Source organism: Boleophthalmus pectinirostris, unplaced genomic scaffold (genome assembly GCF_026225935.1).
Source record: "Boleophthalmus pectinirostris isolate CB_2022bp ecotype Guang Dong unplaced genomic scaffold, ASM2622593v1 HiC_scaffold_10, whole genome shotgun sequence".
NCBI lineage: Eukaryota > Metazoa > Chordata > Actinopteri > Gobiiformes > Gobiidae > Boleophthalmus > Boleophthalmus pectinirostris.
In genome coordinates, this window is record NW_026570971.1 from 28772024 (window position 1) to 28780512 (window position 8489).

Below are 8489 nucleotides of genomic sequence, written 5' to 3' on the forward strand. Positions count from 1 at the left end.
AACATGTAGATGTAAATGCAAATGTTAACATGGTAAACTTTCTTTTCTTTTTCTATTATAATTATTGCAATTTTCAAAAGCCATATGTTTACTTGTGTGGATTTCTTTGTCTGTTTCAGTTCAGTGCTGTTGTTGGTGTATAAATCACTACTTTTGTGCTCTTTATTTTCTGCCTTTGCTCTTTCCGTCTGTCTCTTACAGATCATGTGCTTGGTAATATCCATTTCTCTAAATGTTTTCCTCTCCTGCAACTGTTTTTGCTGTAATTTTCCCATATTATGGTATTTTCTAATCAAAGTTATAATGTTGTTTCCACATCACAAACTGACCTGAAGTTATGTTTTGTTTCATTCACATGTTTAACACTAAACTCCTGCATATTTAGGTTGATTTCCATTGCATTCCGTCCACTTTCACTAGAATCATTTGGATAATTTCAGCCCTGAAATTTCCAATCTCTACTGAACTACAGGTAAAAGGAGCTTTTAACTTGGAAACTACCATTAAATGACTCCTCCACCTCACAAGGTAGAACGGGACATTTTGAGTGAATGAAACAAAACACAACTCAAGGTATGTTTTTGAGGAGGTAATAACATTCTAACACAACTTAGAGTCAATTTCATGTAATATAGGACCTTTAATCTCATGGGTATATATTACTACAAAAAAAATGTAATACTTACCGTAAATTCCGGAATATAAGCTGCTACTTTTTTCTCACGCTTTGAACCCTGCAGGTTATACAACGATGCAGCTAACATGAGGACGGATTCTTTGTTTGGCACGTTGTCCATTCACACTGTATATACGGTCTGTGGTTTGGCAACACAATGGATGCTCACTCAGCCTGAGTGCAGAAAACGCCGCTGTCTGTGCGGTTAACACATAGAACACGAGTTAACATGAAGGTGCAGCATTTGCTAGCGATGTTATCAGCGCACTAAAATAGTTTATCGCCGTGTGATTAAATAAGTTATGATGCAAAATGAACATTAGTGAGGGGGATACATCTTACCAGTACACGTTAAATGCAGGTGAGAGCGTAAATGAAGAAGAAACATCTGAAACTTCAGTGGCCGGACATCCACTCATACCTGATCGACACAACTAGCTCCAACCCGAGAGAGTCTGAAATCTGCTGAAATCCTACAAGACACTGACATGATCCAGGCAGGACAGTGGCTCTTTCTGCAGGAGACATGTTCAGCAGAGCGCAGGGAGAGACAGGGGTGATGTGCCGAGGAAGATGCTCATTTGATTGTGTTTTGTGCTTCATACACACACCCTGAGACTTTGGCAACGGCAGCGTGACAAACTGACTCTGCGAAAACACAACAAAAGCTTTCAGAGGCAATAAAAGCAGATGGCCTGAACTTGAAAACGTTCTTGAAGACGTGGACACCTGCGGCTTATATTCAGGTGCTGCCTATATATGTACAATTTTAAAATGTAGTTAAAAGGTGCGCTCAATAGTCCAGAAATTATGGTGTAGCATTTGCAGCAATATATAATTAAATTGTAAGCAGGCCTAGTAGAGAACCCTGAGGTACACTCATATTTTACTGAAAAAGAGAGTCTTTATACCCAGTATTTGTGATCCAGGACAGTAAAATCCACATTGTTGTTAAGTACACCTTCTTACCTCAATAGCACACTGCCTTTAAAACTAAACCACTCACAGAGAAAAGTAAATTAGAATTGGTGAAGCTATTTTAAACGGATGTTAGCTCCAGAAGTAAACATCCAGTGAATAAATTCTTGAGAGTTAAATAATTCGCTTAAAGAGACAGAGGACAAATGGCTGGTGAGCAAATAGCAGCTATAAAACGCAGCCAACAAGCTTCCGATGGAGTGTTTGGGGAGATGAAGCTGTTTACCACTTTTAGGAACAATTACTCACTGATCATTATTATCTAACCTAGAGGAAGAGGGGAGTGCTTTTAGGCTGTTAATGCACTGGTGACAAATGTTGGGCAATTTGTCTCAAGAGTTAGATAAAAGTCAGAGCAACTTTATCGTACAAACAATAAGCTGAGTCAAAAGATGCTTCTCTGCAACAATAGTTCAGGAAATATAACTAGATAGATGATATTTGAGGATGATTTGAGCGATTTTTTGGTGAAATGATCGACAAATGAAGCAAGAGTGTACTTAAAACGAAAAAAAAAAAAAAGGAAAAACTGACTTGGGCAGTACTTGTGAACTGAAGAAAACAGTGAGAGGAGAAGGGTACGGTCTAGAGCAGGGGTGCTCAATACGTTCTTGGCGATCTACCAGTCGATCACCAAGGTCGTGTGGGTAGATCGCCGTGTCTCGTCTCGGACTCGCGTTTGGACTCTGTCTTGTCTCTCACTCGAGGTCTGACACTCAACAAGTGCGATCATATTTCATTACAGCCGCTGCTATTGGTAATAAACTTGTAGCGGGTGCAGGAGCGTGTGGGGCGTCTCAGTGCAGCCTGTGCGCTCATTTGAAACCCGCGGAGACTCTACAGCACATCACAAACACACACGCTCCCTATGCACGGCTCGTCTGCGACAGCGTGTGCCCTCGTGTACCAGCGTGCATCACAGGGCAGGTTCAACTTCCTAAACATCCTACCTGTCCATCTGCCTCACGTCAGCACGCCGCCCCTCGCCTTTTCACGCTCTCGCTCCTTCCTGCGTACAGCGAACACAAGCCCCTCCCACAGTGCGGCTGATTAGAAGAGCAAGACCAAACGTGAAGCAAAAACGAGTCTAAATTTGTGTTCCAGTGTTGGCACAAAGCAGGTCTACAGCATAGAGCGGATCTACAGAACTGCCACATTTGGCTGAAGTTTGACTAACAAAAGTGCACAAATGCATCTGTGTTTGTCACGATGTGTGTTTGGTTTGGTAAATGTGCAGAGGCTGGTAAATATCACTGCAAAACCAGAAAAGAATGCAACTCCAGTTTGGAACTTTAAAAAACAGGTTTTAAAAATCTTCCTTCACTTTTTTTCACAGTTTTGTGTAAAGTGCCAGAGGAAGTTCTCTTAAAGAAGGGGTTCTCAAACTGTGGGTGAGGGTCCAAAAAAGGGGCACAAAGTGTTTCAGTGCAGTTTGTTTGGCTTTGTATTAGGTAGATCATTTTAACTTGGTCATTTTGTAAGTAGCTCGCATGCTGAAAAAGTGTGAGCACCCCTGGTCTAGAGGTATAAGGAGCAATGTGATATATATGTGTTTAACTTTTAAGAAAAAAATAAAAAACAAACTTAGATATAGGCAAAAGCTGTACATTTACCTACTAAAAAAAGACAGTTGTAGATAATGCTATTAAAACACCACATACACGGTTTAACAGAGAAAACACTATTCAAAGAAATTGTATGTTTTAGCATAGTGCTCAAAAATCCATTTTAATCTGCTCAATGGGCATCAGCGTTAAAATGTCAAGAATGAATTAAAAAAATAAAATAAAATCTATTTAAAAACATTTACATAAGTGTTTTCCAGTAACAGGGCTGAATAATAAAGAATTTTATTTCTCGTAAACCCGAGGACAAGTGCCAAAAGCAGCGCTCTGATTGGCAGCGTTTGGGCGGTGCATGTCATTTTCACTTTGCCATCTGAAAAAAAAAAAAACATGCACACCCCTGAAAGTGAGCATTAACAGTCAATACACTTTTTTGGTTGTTGCTAGTCTTTATTGTTTTAGGAATTTAGCTCAAACTACCATAGTTTTCAGAATACAAGGCGCATTGGATTATAAAGCACATTAAGCAAAACAAACGGATGACACTTGAGACGGATCCCTTAGACCAGGCATCTACCATCTACTGGCAAATCGTGACTTAAAGGGATAGTTTTTTTTTTTTTTACTTGAATCTGTATGGCATTCCTGTCAGCAGTGTGGCGCAGCCACACTTATTTACCCCGGACAGCGTCCGGTGTACATATTGTTTTGAGAAGAAAAACGCTTTATTTTAATGTCCCCAGCCAACTTGCCGGACTACTTTCGTTAGCACCAAACTGGCCAGGATCCCAGGCTCACTGGACGCTGTCGGGGGTAAGTCAGTGTGGATGCACAACACTGCTGACAGGGATGCTATACAGATTCTTGTCAAAAAAAAAAAAAAACTATCCCTTTAACTTGCCGGGCGTTGCCTCCCTGTCTTGGTGAATGTGTATTATGAATGTGAATATGGGTGGATAATTTATTTATTTATTTTAATTTCCTACAAGGAGGACTCAAGTATACTTTGAATTACAATAATTCCGCAGTAGCTCAGTTGGTAGAGCATTCGTCCACTGATCTGAAGGTTGGTGGTTTGATTCCAGCTCACGACATAAAAAAAAAAAAAAAAAAAAAACATCACAGGTTGGCTGGTGTGATTCCAGCTCCCACAGATGAATGCTGTCATTGTGTCCTTGGGCAAGACACTTAACCCACCTCGCCCACAGTGTCTGTGTACACTGGTGTGTGAATGGGTGAGTGGTTCCTTGTTGTAAAGCGCTTTAAGTGCCTTGAAGGTGGAAAAGCGCTATAGAAAAATGTGACCATTTTATCATATATTCAATGCAGCTTTGCACACATTTGTTACACACATGGCTCATTTGCATAAACTATAAGATCTGAAAAAACAGATCACTCCTTGTGCACTAATGCGGTCAGCTTCTATTGGACTTACTTCCCGAGGCTCCTGACTACAGTAGCCGTAATGCTCCGACAATCCATCAAGCGGTGCGGCTTCCTATTTTACCAAAGTCGTACTAAAACATTTTGACAGATTTTTGAGCGCCATGTACCACATAAAATCAGCTCAAGGTCAGTAAGCACAACCAGAATTAATGCATAAGGTGCACCGGATTATAAGGCGCACTGTCGAATTTTGAGAAAATTAAAGGAGTTTAAGTGTGCCTTATAGTCCAAAAAATACGGTAGGTAAATTTTCAAATTTCTTAATCTGCAAATGTCTAAATCAAAGTTTGTGCTGTCTTTAGTGGGGAGGAGTTTAATTGTTTAGTCTAGTTTTAAATACCTTCCCCCTTCTTTCATTGTTTAATATTACTGGATTAATTTTGCATGTTTGTTTAATTTATATTTCTTGTCCTTAACATGTTTTTATTCCACATTTACTGATCTGCCTAAAGTAATATTTGGCTTGCTTTGATACTGAGGGGTAAGTTTGACAAAGAGGCACTGCTCCAACCATACTTAAGGTAGTAGGAGGAGTAGTAAAAGCACTACATTATAAGGGCCACATTCAAATTAAATGCTTACGTGATGTACTCATTCATATTAATGTTCTCGATTCTATGAAATGTGTAAATTTTGGTGTCATCTTGTGGCCTTAAGAATGAATGATTAAAACCTTATCAAAGCATTACCATACATACATTACTACGCCTAGATTACTTTACTGTCTGAAGAAACACAATCTTTGAGGCCTTTAATCTGAACATTGACTGACCTGGCTTTCATGGGCTAATCTGGATGGTATTGACTCTTAGCTATCACAGAAAAGCACCGGCGTCACCCACGGGAGACAGCCGACAAAACGAAGCGCCGTTATCAAGCAGAAGACAGGAAGAGGCTCTACAACTGACGATCTCTCCTTTTTCATTTCCAATCTGCGCATTTCACACAAACTGCAAGATTAATCCGGTCGGCGGTTGTAGGGAACATTTTATTCTATTTGGCATTTTTCATTTTGCCGAAATCAAAGCTCTCAAATCAAAGGTTGGGGAGGAATAGCGTTTAATCTGCAGGTTTGGTTCTGTTTGGCACTAAACCCAAAAGGAGACTGGGGAGAAGTAAAGGTTGTGGTTGAATAGAAATGGTTATTACTTATACTTAGACAAACTTTACTGAGCCACAAGGGAAATTATGTGGACACAGTAGCTCACACATCACAATGCATTATAAAAACAAAGAGCAAACATATAAATGGTAGTAATAAATTCAAAATAAGTAGCAGAAATGACAAGAGACTGGTGTCAAATAAGGCATAATTATATAAATGTATGTAGAAAAAAATAGAAATATGGCTTATTATGCAAGAAGAAGCAAGATGTATAGCCTGATTTATCAGCCGGTTTTAATTCGTTTTACTTTGTTTCACTTCGTACGAACCGTCTGACCTCGCAGCCTTAAATTTCGTTCACTTGACGGTAGGCGGATACTTTTTTATCATTTAACCAATCACTGCTATCTGGTCGTGACGTATGTAATGCGCCGCTAACGGGGTTAACTGGTATATTAAGCTTTTCCCAAATCCCGTAGGAAGAAGGACAATAAAGTCTTTCCCCTTGATAAAATTCACCAAACATTCTCATTGTTCGGCTTAAAATTCTCGATCTTGGAAATCGTTGACAACACAGAATGTATGGCTCTTCGCTGATTGGCTGGTGCCCGAACTCACACTTCCGGGTTTTTTGCGAACCATCTATTTTATTTTGATTCCTGACCTAGTTGCTGGCATGAAATGTAAATTGAACGGAGGCACTAGGTGGCGCCAGCCTGGCTACAAGATGTATGCATGGTTGGGAGTAAATAGTAGATAGATAGATACTGAGATGACCCAGTAAAGCTTGACAGATGTTGTGAACGTTTTCAGCTTGTAAAAGGCTGGAGACCAACAGGACGTCGTAAGCAGGAGAAGTTTATTTACCATCAATAATACAGGCCCGGGGAGGTCTTGAAAAGTCAACATAGTATGATTTCAAAAGAGAACATAGTATGATCTTTGAGTGTTCAAGCCCCTTCACTATGCTTCCAAAGAAGAAGGGTTATAAAGCAAGTGTGGAGAGTAGGGATGGACATTCGATTAAATTTTACCTTAATCGATCATCAGGAGATTTAGCCATCAATTTTTGATTAATCATTAATTGTTTTTTTATATTAAAATTGTCATCATTATTATTACTATTACTAATCTGCATAAATAAACTCAACTTTACAACATATAAACCATAACCACGATAGAGGCACATCAGCCCCTTTGACATTATAATGTGTTTAATGCAGCTTTGACACATTTGTTTATGTTTTACAAAAACAAAATTTAAAACCGCATGGCTCATTTGCATAAACTATAAGCGCTGAAAAAAAAATGCTTTTTCCTCGTGTTGATGTGATCAGCTTCTGTCATGCTAAAGGACACGACCCAGTGGAATATCTCTGTCCAGATATAAGGATCAATTTTGCACAATATGTCACTTTTAAAAGGTCCTATAGTACACAACATTCTTGTGAGCTGCATTATAAGTCTACCTACATCTCTAAAGCTCCCGCAAAGACTTGTAATTTTCATTCCCGTGCTGGCCCGATATTTTGTCCTGCTCCTGCCCGCAAATCCTGCAAGACGAGGACATTTGCTTTCTTAAGTTCTATCAAACACAGAGACACAGAGCAGAACTGTCTAAAATGTGCACGAGATTAGAGCACGTCTGCAAATTTAGGCTGCTTAAAATGTTTTTATTAATGCCAAATAAAATATCCAGCGCAAATTATGCATGATAGGCAAACATTAATCATTTGTATATTTTACTTTACGCAGATTTAGTTTGTGGGACTGCAGTTTATCATCCCACCTGCCCACTCCCGCATTGTCCAGCCCCGCTCCTCCTCATCGCCACAATGAGCTTTTTAAATGTGTCTCGCGCTGCACTGTTTTGTGTCAGGTCCCGTGGGGTGCAGGGCTCTAGTATGGAGTTTAAAAACACAATGGAGCACTTCCTGTATTACCGTATAACATCAAAACGTGGAGTGTTTTCTGGAGTGTGCGAATGAAACAACTCCACGTATGTTTGCGATGAGGAAACAACATTATAACAGATCAGAAAATAGTGTCTCTTTTGATTTGTCACAGTGAAAGGTTGTTTTAGGTTGAAGGGTGAAGCAGGGGCACCCGAAGGAGACGAGACTACGGGAGAGCATAACTCTATACCCCATACTGCTATAGTATAAATAACTCAGTCTTCCCACGATCATTTTAAGATTAAACACTTTCTCTTACAGCATGTGATAAAGAAACGCCTGATTTAAATTTCCTTTGCAGACATCTATTTTGAAACGGGATCTTTATGCATATAGAACACGACAGACCTCATAATCTGTTTAATCTAGATAACTCCAGCGCGTTGAAAAAAGGAGGTGGGGAATTCACTTAAGCTACAGCTGTTGATTGGCGCATTAGAGCTTCAGAGTGTCGGCGAAAATTTAAAAAAGAAGTAGTTCGGGAACGTGCTGCCTGGATGCGAGGAGACGACCCAAGGGAGAGGAGAAGTTGGACGGAGAAAACGAAAACTTCCAAATGAATACCTGGAGCGACGCCTAAGCTCACGGTTTTCAACTTCAGCAGTGAAATCGTGGAAAACAGACAGAAGACGAGAGACGAGGAGAGGAGAGGAGAGCGGTGAATTCTCCAGGGAGACACGGAAACACTTTGATGTCGGAGTTATTTGATGCCGTAGATGTACAAGTGGTAGAGTATAGCGTTTATGGTAAATTGGGCTATTACA